The sequence below is a fragment of the Rhododendron vialii genome, chromosome 4a (genome assembly GCF_030253575.1).
Source record: "Rhododendron vialii isolate Sample 1 chromosome 4a, ASM3025357v1".
Classification (NCBI taxonomy): Eukaryota; Viridiplantae; Streptophyta; class Magnoliopsida; order Ericales; family Ericaceae; genus Rhododendron; species Rhododendron vialii.
The window spans coordinates 25,819,137-25,836,420 of NC_080560.1; the positions used below are offsets into that span (position 1 = coordinate 25,819,137).

The 17,284-nt window shown below is 37.1% G+C and overlaps 1 long non-coding RNA gene across 1 annotated transcript; it reads right to left on the reverse strand.

The window, feature by feature from the left end:
• Nucleotides 1-7,251: 7,251 nt before the first annotated feature.
• On the reverse strand, nt 7,252-8,789 carry LOC131322778 (uncharacterized). The gene is made up of 2 exons (XR_009198959.1): nt 8,698-8,789; nt 7,252-8,094 (listed from the first exon to the last, which is right to left on the reverse strand). It is a non-coding gene; the product is annotated as an uncharacterized LOC131322778 (long non-coding RNA).
• Nucleotides 8,790-17,284: the final 8,495 nt, after the last annotated feature.

The window sequence follows — 17,284 nt, forward strand, 5'->3', positions numbered from 1 at the left end:
GCGTCCCTTCAAAAAGGTAAAAATGTTGGGGTTTTCGAAAATTTCTGTATTTGGAAGGGGGAACCCAATTTGAATAATAGGTAAGAAACAACTCTGTTTTCTGTATTGTCGGTAGGCGAGGAATGAGTTACTATGAGGAAAGGGGAAGCTGCACGATGCAGAAATTGATCATGATGCCTTTGTAAGGGAACATCACCCATTAGGAATAGAATACAAACATCAGGGATCGTATTTGCATAGCATTACATTCATGTTTGCACAAAGAATACATTAGCAAATCTCCAATCTCACTTCAACTGAGACCTTACATAAGCTAAAGGGGCAACAAAAACCCTAGGCACTACTGTCTTAGAAAACATACATCAAGGTTGTGAAAAAGAAGCAACTGAGTTTGCCAGGAGCATGCCTCTCTGAGTCCTGTCCTATCCTGGTATACATATCCCCACAAAGGATTTGCTGATTAGTTAGCAGAACTGCAAATGGCCAAGGAAATGGATTTGTTTGAGCTGAAACATTGGGCGTGAAGAGAATGATAGTTGATGAGCTATCCGTTGAGATTCTTTCAGTCGATTTGGTGGTGAAAGAAACCGAAACTTGTAAAAAAATTCTGCAGAGTTTTACGACCCCATTGGATGTCGTTTTCAATGACTTCTTCGAACAGCGTAGAGTTGGGTGGCTCTTGTTCTTTGGCTAGCTTCTGCTTCTCTACTTGTTTCTCATCAGTGAACAGCATTTCAGTTGAATCCTTGGAAAGTGATGAACCATTGCCGGGATCTTTCTCAAAATCTACCTGTGATGAGTGGTTCAAGGAAGTGCAAAAAATCTGAAGGGATGTAAACAGCTTGCATCTTTGGTGCAGAGTTTGAACCAACATATGGAAATGAGGAAACTTAAACATATGAAGAGTGCAGTGCTTTCTTCCCTAATGGTAGCCGTAGCTTTGAGTTGTGAATTGAGATGTCAAAGTGAACTCGGAGCTAAGATTCATCTCTGAAAGCTTAGACCCAAAACTACCAAAACACAGAACTCAATATGGTTACAATATTATGCAACACGGTGCCAGAATAGTTATTTCTGTTGGAATCTCTTTTCCCAGATTTCGCTGTCTTTTCTTTTCTATTGACAACAAACAACCTATTCTAGTCCAAATCTGCGGGAAAGGGAACTGGCCCCAACGGCCCCATATGAGGCTCGAACCTGCTACCTCCACATGGAGAGGTTGGGGCAATACCAATTCAGCTACGAAGACCTTGGCTTCCAAGATTTGACGTCACTTGAATGAAATCAAATGCACATTCACTTTTTTGCTGAATTTTAAAAGAAAAACAAAAAAGAACCGACTCCTGTTAGGCATTTACCTCCATCGCATGCTTCGTAGCTTTCTCAACTTCAAGAGAGGCATTATTAGCACGAGACTTTTTGTTAACTTCAACTAGAGATGTTTCTTCGGCATCTAGTGTCATCAATGGAGTAAACCCAGGTACTAAAACAGGATCACCTTCATAGCAACCTAGTTTTTCACGATCTTTTATGCCCACGAAACTCAGTGAAGTCACGGCTCTCCCATTGTTTCCAAAACCACTCCCTCCCACACTAATATCCTGTTTTAGAAGAACATCCATAGGTTTCTCTTGCAGTGGCGTCATTGTAGAATTTGAAACAGTACCATCAGTAGTAGCTGATGATTCCAGGATGATTATGATTTCGGAGTTAATTGTAGACTCTGGCTCTCCATTAGATTTTGGTTCCTCTTCTATGAGCATCTGAAGTTGAGGATTTTCCTAATCCTCGGAAACTGAGATTTTGTTATTTGTGTCCCATGTCCAAAGAATCCGGTCTGGGCCTGGTTGCCACAATATGTGGCCAGTGCTTCCTTTTAGTATGAACTTGTACTCGATAGACTTCCCAACAGGTATATCCTGTGTAAAATACAAATTACAATTAGTAATCTGATGGGTAGGTGCTTCCTCTCATTGTTTCCATTTTCTTTTTTCTGCTTCGATAAAAGACACTGGAAACAATGGAAAAACGCACATCATTCGGGGAAAGCTGACCATTTCTGATGAAGAAAGATGAGTTTCAAGATTGTGGGAGTTCGATTTGACGGGACCTTGGCCTGGGTTAGGGTTCTCCTTCCGCTGGTTCGTTCTCCTGCTTCGGACCTGCAACAAGTCACTAGGGCTGGAGTAGCCCAGTGATCCTCCGACGATCAAGTCAGACCTCAGGGGAGAATATAGATCTAGGATTAGAGAAGAATGACATACCTCTTTAGGTTAGAGTCCCTTCGTATTTATAGACCTAGGTTTGCTTGGCCTCCAAGCTAGCGCGTGAAGGGTACGCTCGGGTAACCGCCTCGGGTGACATCATAGATAACGCACCGGATAAGGTGGTTATGGAGCACATGGCCAGGTCCGGCCTAGATGATTCCATCTGCCACGTATCACTCTTGGTCCCCTCCGAGCGAATAACCGAAGGATACGTGCCGTGGCCCACCTGTACTGTCCTGCGGATCGTACCTTCATGAGACCTCGGCTAACGGTGCTCTAGCTAGGTTACCGAGCCCATAACCGAATCCTCCACAAAGATGATGAAGATGGAGCTATTGAGCTTCAATAAGAAAATTGCACAGAAAAGTCAGCAAGTGGTTCCGATCTGAATTGGCATACTGGGGATCACGTCCATAGTAAAACTAGTTCCAAGAAACTTTCTGGCAAAAGATGTTTTCAAACTTTGGAGAACTGTTTTGCACAAAAAATGACAATGGTACGAAAGCAAGGAGTATTTTTCCACTTTCCATGGTTCGGGTTTCTGAAACGAGTCCTGCTACCGGTACAGATTTTTGTGCACAGATTGTGCATAGATTTCGTTGTGAGGCCCACCACGGGTCCCACACAAATCATCCAAGCCGTTCATTAAATGTAAAATATTTTTTCAAGGGTCTCCGTAAAAAATAAGCTCAATCCAATACCTATAGGTGCTTTATCCAACCATCTAACTTTTCATTCAGATTTTCGGATAATGAAAAGTTATACGATTGGATCGAGCATCTATAGGTATCGGATTGAGATTATTTTTTACGGGGACCCTAGAAAAAATATTTTACATTTAATGAACGGCTCGGATGATTTGTGTGGGACCCGTGGTGGGCCCCACAACAAAATCTGTGCACAATCTGTGCACAGATTGTATGTGTGTGTAGCATTTCTGTTCTGAAACATTGTTTAATTGAAGGAAACAGAAACACTAATTTTGATTTTGATTTTCGAAGGGTCCCATGAACCCAAAGAAGGATCACCTCCCGCTGCGAAATTTCTCTCCAAAAGCACTCTTTCTGTCATTGGAATTTGACATGAACGGTTTTCGATGCATCTGCAAAGCAAAGACAACAGATTGGAACCGAAAAACCTCTAAAAGATGAATTTTTTATTTTTTTATTTATTTGACTTGTGGTTACCTTGAATTTGTGTTTCTTCATTCTGCAAGTGTTTCTGCTGCCAAAAATATTCTCAAATCAGATATAAATGTATTTTTGTTTTCGAAAGTATGCATACATAACACAGTACGAATATGTAGATATTTAAAATCCTCAAGAGTGAGAACCGAGAGAGGAATCTATTACTGTAGTAATTATAGTAATTAAAATGACATGGGAATTTTTTTACGATAAGTTAAAAATGACATGAGATGAAGTGGACATCATCCGTCTTTTCTTTTCTTTTATTTGATCAAAAACAAAGAACTCTCAGCACTTTGATTCCCAGAGAATTCAGATATTGATATAGTTCAATTTGTATGTATTAGTAATTGGACAACACATTATTGGTTATATGCAGAATAGATAGTACAGTAATAGATTTGCTTGGGCACGGATGGAAGAAACTGCAGACTAATGTTGCTCTGTCTGCTGTTTGTTAGTCCCAGAAAGCAGGAAAATGAAAAATAAAGGAAAAAATATCTGTTCTCCCCACAACACCAAAACTTCTGTGGTGCTCCCAATGAATTACAGTCCTTGGATTGAAAATAGATAAATCACAGCTATTGGATCAAAACCAAAAACTAAAAGTAGGGTGGTTTTGAACAAAAAAACGAAGAATTACTTACTACAGAAACAGGCAAACTTACCATTGTGTAAGGTAAAACTTACCACATAAACAGGCAACACTTACTACAACCGGTTGGTCAGGTAACAAGTTACCATTAAGTAAAAAAAAAAAAGAGTACCCTATTTTTTGGCGGAAAAATTTGGAGATTTTGGGGATTTATATATTCACATCACTTTAAGCTATATACACCATATATTTTTCCTTTTTGCTAAGAATTGGGTTGTGGAAAACCTAAAAAATGGTGTTCGTTTATAAATCTAGTTTAAAATTTTAATTTGTTATGAAAATATAATTAGAAGAATTATCTAAAAACAAAAATTTGACAAAAATTTGTCATAATTTTCAAATGACATTATAAATGTATTTAATTGATTTATTTTTAAGTAATCATTTATTATAGATATATTTAAGTAACTTGCTTTTAAATATTATGGAAAAAATAAGATATTCGTTTAATATTTTGATAGCTTACAAATTTAGTTAATATATTATAAAATAATGCTAGAAGTTGATTGTTACAACAAAATTGAACAATAAATATATTTTTGCTTAATAGCTATTGATTAATTTTGTAGGATTCTCAATTGAATTTATGATAGTATTTAATGAAATTAGGCTATTCAATTTCATTAATATAGTTTATAGTGATCAATATGATATAATTTGTAAATCTAACAACTAATAGTGTTGATACTAATATACTTGACCGCGATCAATCAACGAGGATTGATTCATTTGTAATTGATTGATTTGGTTATATGTTCAGCCAATCGATCTGACGATTTGAATCGATTAAGATCATATTTGGTAGTAGTTAACAATGATATTGATTGATAGTGATTAGTGAAGATTAATACAATTGGCTAAAGTAGACTGATTAATTTATTTAATTGCTTAACCACAGACTTATCTATTTCAATCCTTCAAATTACACAATTATCAAATTTCAAAAATGGTTATTTGATGGTTAACATTGATCACTTAGCAAATGAAGGAGTTACAGTCTTTGTGGTTAACATTAATCACTTGGTCAATGTAGGAGTAACCACTAATGAACTAGTAAATTGAAATATCTCATTTATTTGATCCATTTTAAAAGTAATTTTATTAATATAAATGCTTTTATTTAATTTATCATAAAATAATACAAGTAGATCCAAATAAAATTTAATGTGGTAGGTAATATGACATTAATGATGATATACCTACCCATCATTAATGTCATACTTCTATAGAATAAAACTTACTTGCCAAAGCATAAGGCTAGAGATACCACAAAAATTAAATTTTTACGATGGATTAATATTCATTGATAACACTTACCACATGGTTGACAATACTTACCATGAAATAAGGGAAAAATGACTATATGCTTGAACAAGTCTTACCACGCAAACTGATCACGTTTTGCCAATTGCCTTGTTTACCTACCACCAATTATGACATTAATGGTACTAGATTTCTCCATACCTACCTTAAACCCTGAAAACTTATCCACTCTAACTCCTCTAGCTCCCATTCATCTCTCCTCTTGTCCAAAAAATTGAAGATTTAAGAAGAAGCTCCATAACAAGTTGAAGCTCACCAAGTAAGTTTTTTTCAAGAACAAATTGAATTTAGTTGTGATTATTACCTCGTACCAACTTACTGAAAGATCATAAGTTGAAAAATCTTGAATAAGTGTTTCACAATAATCTAATGAAGCTTCCCAGGTTTTTATGTTTTTTATGGTTATACTTACCATTGCTTATGACTTTATATACCACTTTTTATGGCATTTTTATTACAAATGAAAACCGTATTTAGGAAGTATTAGGAGAATAAGTTCTCTATATTCGTCGTAAGCATATTCAGAATTTAGTAAAAAACCCTTTATTTGTGGTAAGTATGGTTATGAAAATGGTAGGTACTCTTTGTAGGTAATATAATTTTGCTTGTCATACCGTAGGTAATATGGTAATTCGTGGTAAGCATATCTATGTTAGTTCTTGCCACTAATTGTGAACCTATTTGTCTCGATCAAATTTTGAGAGATTGGATGACAATGTTCAGGGGAATGGGAAGAATGTAGTGATTGACATTTGTGATGATTCTAGCAATGATGACGGAAATGACGAAAAATGGTTGGATGAATTAACGGAAGAAGAAGTCTATCAAATGACATTTGACATGCATGAGGATGGAGAAACACTCTATAATGCATATGCCAAAGTGAATGGCTTTAGTATTCAGAACTATAATATGCACAAGGATAATGCTGGTATCGTGAAGTTGAGAAAGTGGGTATGCTCAAAAGAAGAATATAGAGACACTAAACACTTGGAGAGAGAAGATCGAATAAGAGGGCCGCAGACACAGAGTTTGATGTCTTACTGTTTAGTTGATAGACTATTATGTATTTGTCCATCCACTAATTTTCGAACTTTAACCTTGTAGACTTCTAACTGGTCAAGAAATTTCGAGAGTGTTCAAGCCCAGTTTCATGGGAGCAACTTTGGAGGATAGAAAGATGATTTCGAACAAGAATTGTGAAGGATAAATGTAACCTTTGTTTGTATTAAGACAATGAGTAGGGACAAGAAGTTTATTGTAATCTTTTAATTCAGTAAAACTATGGCAGTGATCTAGACAAGAACTTATTTGTAGTCGTGGTAAGGCAGTGAGTATGGTTATTGAAATGATAAGTATGCCCAAATTTTAGTAAGCACACCTTGTTTATATGGTAAGTATTACTATGGAAATGGAAAGTACACCTAGATTTCTATAAGTATGGGTATTGAAATAGTAAGTATGCCCATATTTTAGTAAGGACGCCTTGTTTATATGGTAAGTATTGCTATGAAAATGGAAAGTATGCCCAGATTTCTGTAAGTATGGTTATTGAAATAGTAAGTATGCCCATATTTTAGTAAGCACACCCTGTTTATATGGTAAGTATTGCTATAGAAATGGGAAGTATGCCCAGATTTCTGCAAGTATGGGTATGCCAAATTTCTGAAATGGTACAACATGTTTACGGCACACCAAACAACACCACAAAGATCCTAAACAGGGTCACCATTTATCAAACACTAAGAGCCACCAAGTTTACAAAAAGGCAGCATTTGCCATATCAAGTTTACAGCAAGAGCCACCAAGGCACATCACATTCACAAAAAGGCAGCATTTGCCATATCATTGTTTGTCTCCATAACTGAATTTTAACTACATTTGTCATAAAAAAAAGAACTACAATTGTCATCAAATTATCCTTCTAGTGTCGCGGTATTTTTGTTAAGCCTTTCAGATATTAATGTCCAAGAAAACATAGATCCACCAGTGTTGTTGGAGGGAATCTCATCACTCCGCCTGCTGGAAAAAGCAATGGAAGAGCTACCGCCACTGGTGAAGCAAGAAGCAACTCCAAAAGTGCAACTAAGACTCAATTAGTGGAGAACAATAGGATGTTGGTGCAAACAATTACTCCACAAGGCATCTCCAAGAACTAAAAAATGACAACCCTCCTGATTCTAATAGCTTCAACCCAGCCATTTAGCTAGTTCTAAGAAAAAACCTGTGCATCACGCACGAACTCATATTTTTTTTCCTCTAATAAAAGGTACGTAAAAACAATAGCGTTCACCCTATGAAAAGAACGATACATAAATATTTCATTACAAAATAGACGGCGTTTTTCCTCCAAATACTTGCACATGACCCTCCGTCCAAATCGTGATGGGTTTGTCAACTGCTTGTCAAACTTGTATGGGTTCAATGCCTCCCTGCACTTGCCCCTGCTAAAAAACCCCGGTTCATGGCACTAACCCATAACCCATGGAAAGGTTTTGAGCACCCACAAAACTATTGGCAAGGATTTGACCCACCTATCAGAGACTTGGATGCATAGTCTATTGTGACAATGAGGACACCGAACAAGAAGAATACTCCAATGTTTCCAAGAAGGTTATTCAGTGCCAGTTGGACTACTAAGACAAGTGTTGATGATAAACGACTGGAGCCCCGAAAGCTAAAAGCAAATTTGACAATAAACCAAAAAGCAAGACCAAAACAACTTGAACACTTTGATGATAACAACTTGAATTTTTACCATTGGCAGTATGGCACTAATGAAGAAAATCCAAACAGGGGAAAAAATACTCCCTTAGTCGAACTGTACCTATGCACTAATGAAAAAAATCCAAAGAGGGAAAAAAAACTCCCTTAGTCTAACTGAAACTTAAACAAATGGGCTTCATATGGGTGGCTTAAGCAAAAAGCGTGCACCTACTTTTGTCCAAATCAATGCAGTCATACAACAAATTACCACTCCGATGTTGGACATAGAACAACTCCCATAATGAACAATACAAATGCAACCTTGAAATCATCATCGTCGTCTTCCGTTTTAAATCTCGTACATTGGCGAAACCCCTACATTCTCTCAACAACATTTTCTTTGTTTTAAACAACATTTTCTTTGTTTTAAATCCCGTTTGAAAGAAAAAAAAAAAGAAGAAGGGTAAACTCTCTCCCAGCAGCATTTATCTGTGTACCCATTAATAGATGGGTCTCTTTTTTGAACTGTTAAATTCAACATCCAGAGAGAGAGAGTTACCTCGTCGTTGGCTTTGGGGCTGTGGAGATCAGGAGGTGTAGGAGCTGTGGAGGCTTCTACCCTTGTTCAGAGGAGCACAGGAGAAAAAGATGAAAGGTGTCGGGTGTCTGCGTTAGGGAGCTTTGGAGGAGGTGTGGAGCTGCATTTGGGAGGGCTGGGAGCTATGGAGTTTTCAACTAACTGTGGAGGCGTGAGAAGAGAGAGGCGGGATGGAGGAGGGGTGAAAAATTAGGGCTTTCAATTTCAGTCAAAAAAAGTAATTGGGATAGGAGGTAAATGAGAGAGAGGGGGAGTTTTCTATCAATGGCTGAGATTAAACCCATAGCATCCAACGGCTCAGAAACAATGGGAGTATGGTGCTCCCAAACCGCTTGGGAGCACCACAGCTAGACGCCCACAACACAACCATAAGAGGAATTTAAACAAACATACTCCACTTTGAAGTAGTATATTTATTCCGGGTACGTACCAAAAAGTTTTGACAAGAAATCAAAAGTGTTTGGTTTCCTCTGTTTTGTAGGCAATCAAACAAAGTACAACCACATTAATCCGTGAAATCCAACAACTTCAAGAGAAAGAGAAAGAGAGGGACCTGGATATCCGACGAGGAGGAGATAGTAGTAGATGAAAGAAAAGTGCAATGAATTTTCACTTTCAGAGTCTGCTACAAAGAAACCGGATGTGTAAAAATGAGCCTCGGAGTTGATAAGAAATGGATTTCGGGTCGACCCACAACTTCTTTCAAATACGAATAGCCTCTGTAATTGTCGGAAATAACCCTTGACGACGATGGTGGTGGTATTCTTAGGGATTCCATGTCTCTCTCACCCTGAAGGTATGATTGTGTTCAAGCAATGAGAGAGAGAGAGAGAGAGAGAGAGAGAGAGAGAGTGTTGAGGAAAACAAAATAGACCACTTTAGTGCATCTCCAACCCATCTCCATTTGGGCACCAAAACTCAATTTTGGAGAATCCATGCCCTCCAACCCATCTCCATTTAGGGTCTCCATTTTGAAGACTCAATTCTCATTTTTCATAATTGGAGGATCACCTCCCAAATGGAGACCCATCTCCATTTCTCTCCTTCACTAATATTCTATTTACTTTTTTGCTAGAATTTCGTCAATTACATATAACTTTTACATTACGCATCTTTTTTTCTACAAAATTAGTATAATTGGAAAGACAATAATAATACCTTCAAAATGAGTCTAATATTAAGTATGTGTAAATGCATTTTGAAATAACATCAAATGTAAATTCAAGCCATTTGAACTCATAATATTAAATTTTCTCATTTACACTATCCTATCATTGTATTGGTTTGAACAATGAGTTGAAATGAGAAAAAAAACATGCATCTAATGAAAGGAGAGGAAAAAAAAAATATCGAACAATAAATGAAGGAAGAATTGGGTGGGGGGGGGGGGGGGGGGGGGGGGGGGTGGGAGTTTTGGAGGTGAAAAATGGAGAACAATGAGTTGAAATGAGAAAAAAAACATGCATCTAATGAAAGGAGGGGAAAAAAATAATATCGAACAATAAATGAAGGAAGAATTGGGTGGGTGGGTGGGGGGGAGGAAGTTTTGAAGGTGAAAAATGGAGAATTGGGTTGGAGTTGTTGATTCTCCAAAATTATCTTTTGAATAGAAATTTTTTTTTTTAGTCTTCAAAATGGAGAAAGAGTGAGAGTGAGTTGGAGATGATCTTATACAAAAATCAAGTGCGTGTCTCCATTAAAAAGCGAGAGATTATTATTATTACTTGTATATAAACAGGAGAATGGATAACAATACAAGTGACTGAGGTTGAATTTTTTAGAGTGTAGTATTACACTAACCTCCCATGAGGTTTCTGACTAAACCACTAAAACCATTGAGGTCTTAGAAATTGCAACCCCCGCCCTCATGTTAAATCCAACATAACACTTTGGAAAAAATTTTAAAAAGTCCTTGAACTTTCAAGAACTTTACAAAACAGCATTTGGACTTTAACTAATAACAAAAAGACACCTGAACTTACCATTTCGTTAACTTAAAAGCCTCCACCATCCAATTCCGTTAATTTGTAAAGGATGGAGCTAACAGAAAGCATTAACCTTCCTTTTTTTTTTACAAGTCCATGTGTTTTTTTGTAAAGTTCATGAAAGTCCCTCAGGTTAAATCCAACATAACACCTTCCCCTTAACTAATCTGGTTTGTTAGAGCAATCACATTTGACTCTTGTGAAAATGTTTCTTATATGACACAAAAGTGTTTAAAATGGGACCCGAAAATTGTGTTAGAAAATTGTTAGGTAAAAAATAAAAAAGTGAAACATTTGAAATTGTTAGTGTACACTTTTAGAGTGTTGTTAAGTACAGAATGTCGTCCCCTCTTTCTCTCTCGTTTTTCTCTTGCTCATCCTGACATTCTGGCCCCTCGCTCTCTCAGAGGTTGGGTGACACATTTGATGTTTGTTTCGGCCCCGCGATTGAATGTGCACCACACTTTTTAATTAAAATATATTTTAATTTTTTTTACAATCATGGTCCCGTGTTCAATGCCTGCTAGCATTGGTCCAATTCTATGTAAGAAAAGACATGTGGTGAAAAATAATTTTGGAGCACCATGTGACGGTGTCCCAGGGACAAAGAATAATTTTTCCTCCATATTCACACCCTCCCCCCATGTCTCTCTCTCTCTCTCTCTCTCTCTCTCTCTCTCTCTCTCTCTCTCTCTCTCTCTCTCTCTATATATATATATATATATATATATATATATATATATATATATATACGGGGCGGTTTCGAGGACACCTAAAAAAACACCTCATAGTTTCCGATCAAATTTTGATGATTCGAGCCACTCAATGTGATCAGAACGTGATTTTAGGGGTACCTGCGAGAAATCAGCAAAAAAAAATGACTCGGAAGGGCTTGATCCGAACAGTTTTTTATTGAACGGTTCAAATAAAAACTGCTCAAATCAAGCCTTTCCCGGTCATTTTTTTTTGCTATTTTTTTGCGGGCACCTTTAAAATCACATTCTGCACACATTGAACGGTTCGAATCATAAAAATTTGATCGGGAACTATGAGATTGAGATTTGAGGTGTTTTTTTAGGTGTTTTTTAAGAAAAAAAATAAAAAAATCTGAGAATTAAGGATTGGAGGCTTTTGAGACTCACATACATTTGCATAGGATATTGATAAATGGCTCTAAATATGCCAAATAGAGCGGAAAAAAGTGATTTTTCTTGTTAGCTATGTAAAGTCTTACACTAACGGCTTGTTTATTAGCATGATATATTTTGGAGAGGGAAAGATGGATATAATAAGAAGGAGATAGAGAGGTGAATATGGTTGGAGGGGTGATCATTCTTGGAGGGGAGTTTAAAAAGTTACTTGGTTTGTTTTATACTCCCTCCGTCCCATTTTTATTGTCCATCTTTTGGGTATTAGCCCTTAGAATTGGTAGTATCCCAAGGGACTACCAATACCTTGTTTGGTAATCAAAAATGGGTTGGGACTATTAGTCCTATGAACTACCAAGGTGGGCTTTAGGGGGTATACACAGTATCCTCTCACACTTGCTATTGATAATCCAATCCCAACACAAGCCATGCAAAATTACTTTTCTATCCTTGTTTATTGAATAAATCAGTTTTGCATAAGGGCAAAAATGAAAATGCATACCATCAATCCAATCCTATCTCATGTGAAACAAACATAATGTTAATAATCTCATCATCTAATCTCATCTCAAACAAACATACTTATTACCAATCCCTTCTCATTACCTAACCTAATCCTAATCCCATCTCCTTACGAATCCCAACCATCTATCACTGTTATCAAATGAGACTTTTATGTCTTTTGCTTATATCTTATAGTGTGGACCTTGAAAAATATACAATATGGATCTTGTTTGATAGATTTCGATTAGTTTTATAATACAAAATTTCAAATTATGAAAAACATTATACATTGAAAAATACAAGCAATTCAAAAATGGATAGTGAAAATGGGACGGAGAGAATAGTTTATATGAAGTGTGGATAAAGTACAATGTTTGGAGGGAGATATAAAGTTCCCAGGATATCATATCCAAGAGCAAATAAACTATAGAGACCCGTCATTTAAATTATTTAACTTTTAACTTTTATATGTGAGTAAGCCTTTTAATGTGGATAATGTTTTTGGGTCAAAGTGAAATTGCATATTAGTGATGGGAGTTGACATAGTGGTTTAGTGGTGACGGGTGTGAAGTGAGATTTAACCTATTTATATCAAAAAAATCTAAAGCAAGAGAACATGTAGAGACCCGTATTTATTTTATCAATGTTAATATTTTATAAGTGCATGATTATTGAGAAAGAAATGTGAAATAATAGTGTTATGTGAATTTAGGGCTAAAGTGATAGAATTGATTATGGAAGGGTGCAAAGTCTAGTTTGCATATATGTGAGTATATATAGGAGGGTGAGAGTAGAGAATTATTTTCTCCTCACATCTCCCTCACGGCTTTCTCTCCCTCTCCGACGTCTCTCACTCTCTCTCACCCACTCACTCAAAAACTCACCTCCAAACACAAAACTCATGAAAATCAACCTTCAGCCCACATTTCATTCGCAATATTGAACTTGAATCTCATTCGTTTGAGCTCAGAGTGGTGTATTCCGGTCGAATCAAGTATTTTGGAAAGCTAGGGCTCGTATCTTTCGTAGGTTTCGTTCTCAAGACTCGAGGTAGGGATTCTACCTCTCAATATATGTAAAGGAAGTGTTTTCTTGTCTTGGATCATGCCTATTTTTGTTATTGTGGTTGTTGTGTTGAACCTTTGAAAATTTGCAAAAAAATCTGCTCGAACTGAGTTGGTATCGATACCACTTTGCATGGGTATCGATACCCTCGCGTCTAGAGTGTTTCTGTAGGGGGATGAAAACAATTAATACTTTAAACAACACTGATTTGTAACAACTACTCATACCTCTTCACCGGAACCCTAGTTCGCCGTTGGAACCCTAATCTGTAAAACAGACAAGGGGTGAGCGCACATTTGTCTCTCGTGGCAAAGGCCCTCCGATGCCTAAGTTAGTATCACGTACTAGCAGAGAAATCCTAATTATCAGTAGGAAAACAGTATGAATGCCTTATATTTCGTACCTTTTACCTCTAGGTTTACCTCGTATTTATAGATTCTTAGATGCTTGCTGTCCAAGCATCCCTGTTGCCCTAGGATTCCTATTTCATATAGGAAACCCAAGATATCTAGGATTCTTGTTCCCTTATCAGTTCATTAGCTTAGCCCTTTTAGGACTCCTTTTTATGACTGGTCAAACATCCCATTTCCATTTGGTATCTTTCCTAGATCCTACATTTTCGAAATCTTATTCCTTACGGAACCTTGTAAAGTGTTCCTTCCGCTTTAGCATTTGAGGCTACTTTCTCAATAGTTCTTTCCCTGTTCGGCCACCACATTGCCAAACAGTTCATCTGGACCAGTGATTTCACATGTCACTGGTCTTTATCAATTATTTGGACCAATGACTTCTCATGTCTTTTGTCCTTATATGCCGAACAGACTGCTTGGACAAATGACTTCACATGTCACTGGTCCATATGGCCGTTCACCGCCTTCTATGGCGGTGTGACCTGTCTCATCCACCATGTGCTCCCATATACCACGTGTTCGGTCACTAATTGTACCTGTTCGGTAATACCTTCCTACAGTTTTTTAGCACTCTGGTGTCAATACCATTTTGCTTGGTATCAATACCAGTTGCTTGGGGACAGTTTTGCTGCATTTGTTCCAAACTTCATCGTTTTGACCCCTGATCAATTCTAACTTGTTCTAAGCACCTTCAAATCACCCCATTACTTGATTAATTGTATTCGTTGAGTTCGTGAAGTATCTTTGCATCTCTTGCCCTTGTTCGGTAGAAATTTTACATTGATTATCGCTTGAGCTACGGTTGAATTGAAATGACACATTACGAGAGTACGAGATTCTTGGACACTTATAGACACAACAAGAACATGCAGGACCCATCGATGGGTGGGTGCCTAACAGGGGGTATCAGGATCCCTTAATTGGCCGAGCAGAAGCAAAAGCTCGTATTGGTTACATTCAGGACCTACCGATGAGTAAGGTGCCTGGCAGGGGGTATTGGGATCCCTTAATTGGCCCGACAAGAGCTTCGGCTCATGACACTTATGATAAAAAGACGTTAGGCACATGAAAGGTGGAAGTGGTTCTAATTTGAGTCGTAAGACATTCGTTAAGTTGTTGTTTTGAGATTATTGAGCCAAGATCGTTGATTACCCTATGGTCTTTGTTCTTGTTCCTCTTTTGAGATCATCTTAGCATTTCATTTGCATATAATGTTAGTGTATAATTTCGTACTGGGCTAGTGTAGCTCAAACCTTACATCATTTTCAGGTACTAACCCGGGACATTAGCTTGCATGCTCGGAGTGCTTGGATGTGGAAAATCCTTTTGAAAGCTAACATAGAGGAGTTACTTGGCCATCTTTGTAAATATCTTTTGGAAGATGTATTTGTAACTTCATTTTATATTTCTTTTGACTTAAGAATATTGTAATCCTTAACTCTTTCAATATTTTGTACTTATATTAATTTGGGCCTAGGAGCCAAAGATGTAATCTTTTGAAAACTCTTGGATGTGGAGGTACAATTATGGAAGTGGAAATGTTAAACTCTTTAGGGGTATCGTATGGTTATTATGAGGTTTTATTTATAGAATTCATTTATAATTATGTTGAAAATCGAGGGCGTGACAGAACATTTTTTCTCATTCATTTCATTTCTGGTATGTTCTCGCTCGTCTCTCACGCTCTCTCATTCCCTCATTCTTGAATCTTTTTCAACAATTCAAATCCATGAAAGCCCAACACAAATTCAAGGTACCCTCATGTCCTAGACCTTGGGAATAGCATGATCAAGCTCAGAGGATGAGTATTATGGTGGATTTCAAAGTTGGAAGTTTAGGGTTTACTTGGATCTTTTGGGTTTTGCTCAAAACCCGTTAGGTATGGATTTCCTCTCTCTCTCTCTCTCTCTCTCTCTCTCTCTCTCTCTCTCTCTCTGCTTATGCAGTGATTTGGTGTAGGCTTTGGTACTTGATCATAGTTTTATTTTCGTTGTCAGTTGAACCCTGTGGAAACTTGATTTTGCGTGCTGAAAAATCTAGCCACTACCGGTAGCCCATTTAGGGCCGTACTGGTAGCCAATCAACAAAATTGAAATGGTTGATTTTGCTACATATAGCCCCTTTAGGCCCTACCGGTAGCACTTGGGAAATTTGCGATGTGGACTCACTACAAGAATTTTTGTGTTCGGAGATGAATTAAATTGTCACAAAATGCATGTTTTTTTGTCACCTATAGGTTGTCTCCAAACCAACTACTTTTTAAACCCCTATCACATCAATGTGGGTCCACCCTTCTTACATAATACTCCCTACTGCCTTATCCCCCTTCTTAACTAATACCCCAAATTCTTTCCTTGCATCCAAAAAGGCCCTTCGTGTCTAGTATTACACTGAATTGAATAAGCATTTGGAGTCCAACCTCTGTTGTATACCAGAACTAGCGCATGTTCGTGCCTGAAGGCACGACTCCGAATTGGTGGGCAAAAAATTATTCTTGAATATCCCTCTAACCTCTTTAACGTAAAGGCAAAAAAATCTTCACACATCATCCTCCTTCACTCATCAATATTATTCAAAGAATTGTGTGTATTCTTATAAAAAGGGTTGTTTCATTTTCGCATATGAATCTAAAAATGATTGTTTCTTTTTTACAGTAGGAAAATCACCTAAAAGGAATCAACTTAAAAGCAAATATAGAATTGAATGCAAGGAAATCAAGTTTATATAGATAGGAATTGCACGTGCTTGAAGGCATAGCTCGAAATCGGTATTCACCTCATATCTAGTTTTGAAGGCCAAGGCCCCATTTGCAAAATTCTAACTACGCAAGAAATAAAAAATAATAACTCAAGTATATCCACTGGTTAACTTGAATCTGCACATAAACAAACTAACAAACTAATAGTTGAAGCACCATACTTGAAGGCACTTATTGCCAGACATTTAAATTCATAGCCAGTTCAACCACACTACAAACTACGGATCATAACTGGCAAAATCCAACTGTAAGCACAAAATCCACTTTATGGGTTTAAAAAAAATCAAGCTTCAAAATGTAAGAATACAAAACCAGTAATTAAACTTAATGACAATATAGCAACATCTAGCTTTTATTCATCAAGTTTTCTAAAATCAAGAAGAAAAGGCAAAATGTAATCAGCTCTTCAATTGAATATCAAAATGTAATTTCACTTCTACTGAATCATTCATAACAAAGTTGTAGATTTTCTAAGCTAGGTACACTGCAAGAAAAAACACTTTTGCCGACTAAAGAAATAGTCGCCAAATGGCTGTTTTTAGTCGCCAAAACCTTTCCGCAACTAAATTTTTGGTTGCCACTTTGCCAAGAAATCGAACCGCCGACCTCCCATGCCTTATGAAGACGCACAACCACTGGGCTACACGCTTAACTTGTGCTTTATTCCTAAAGATAATA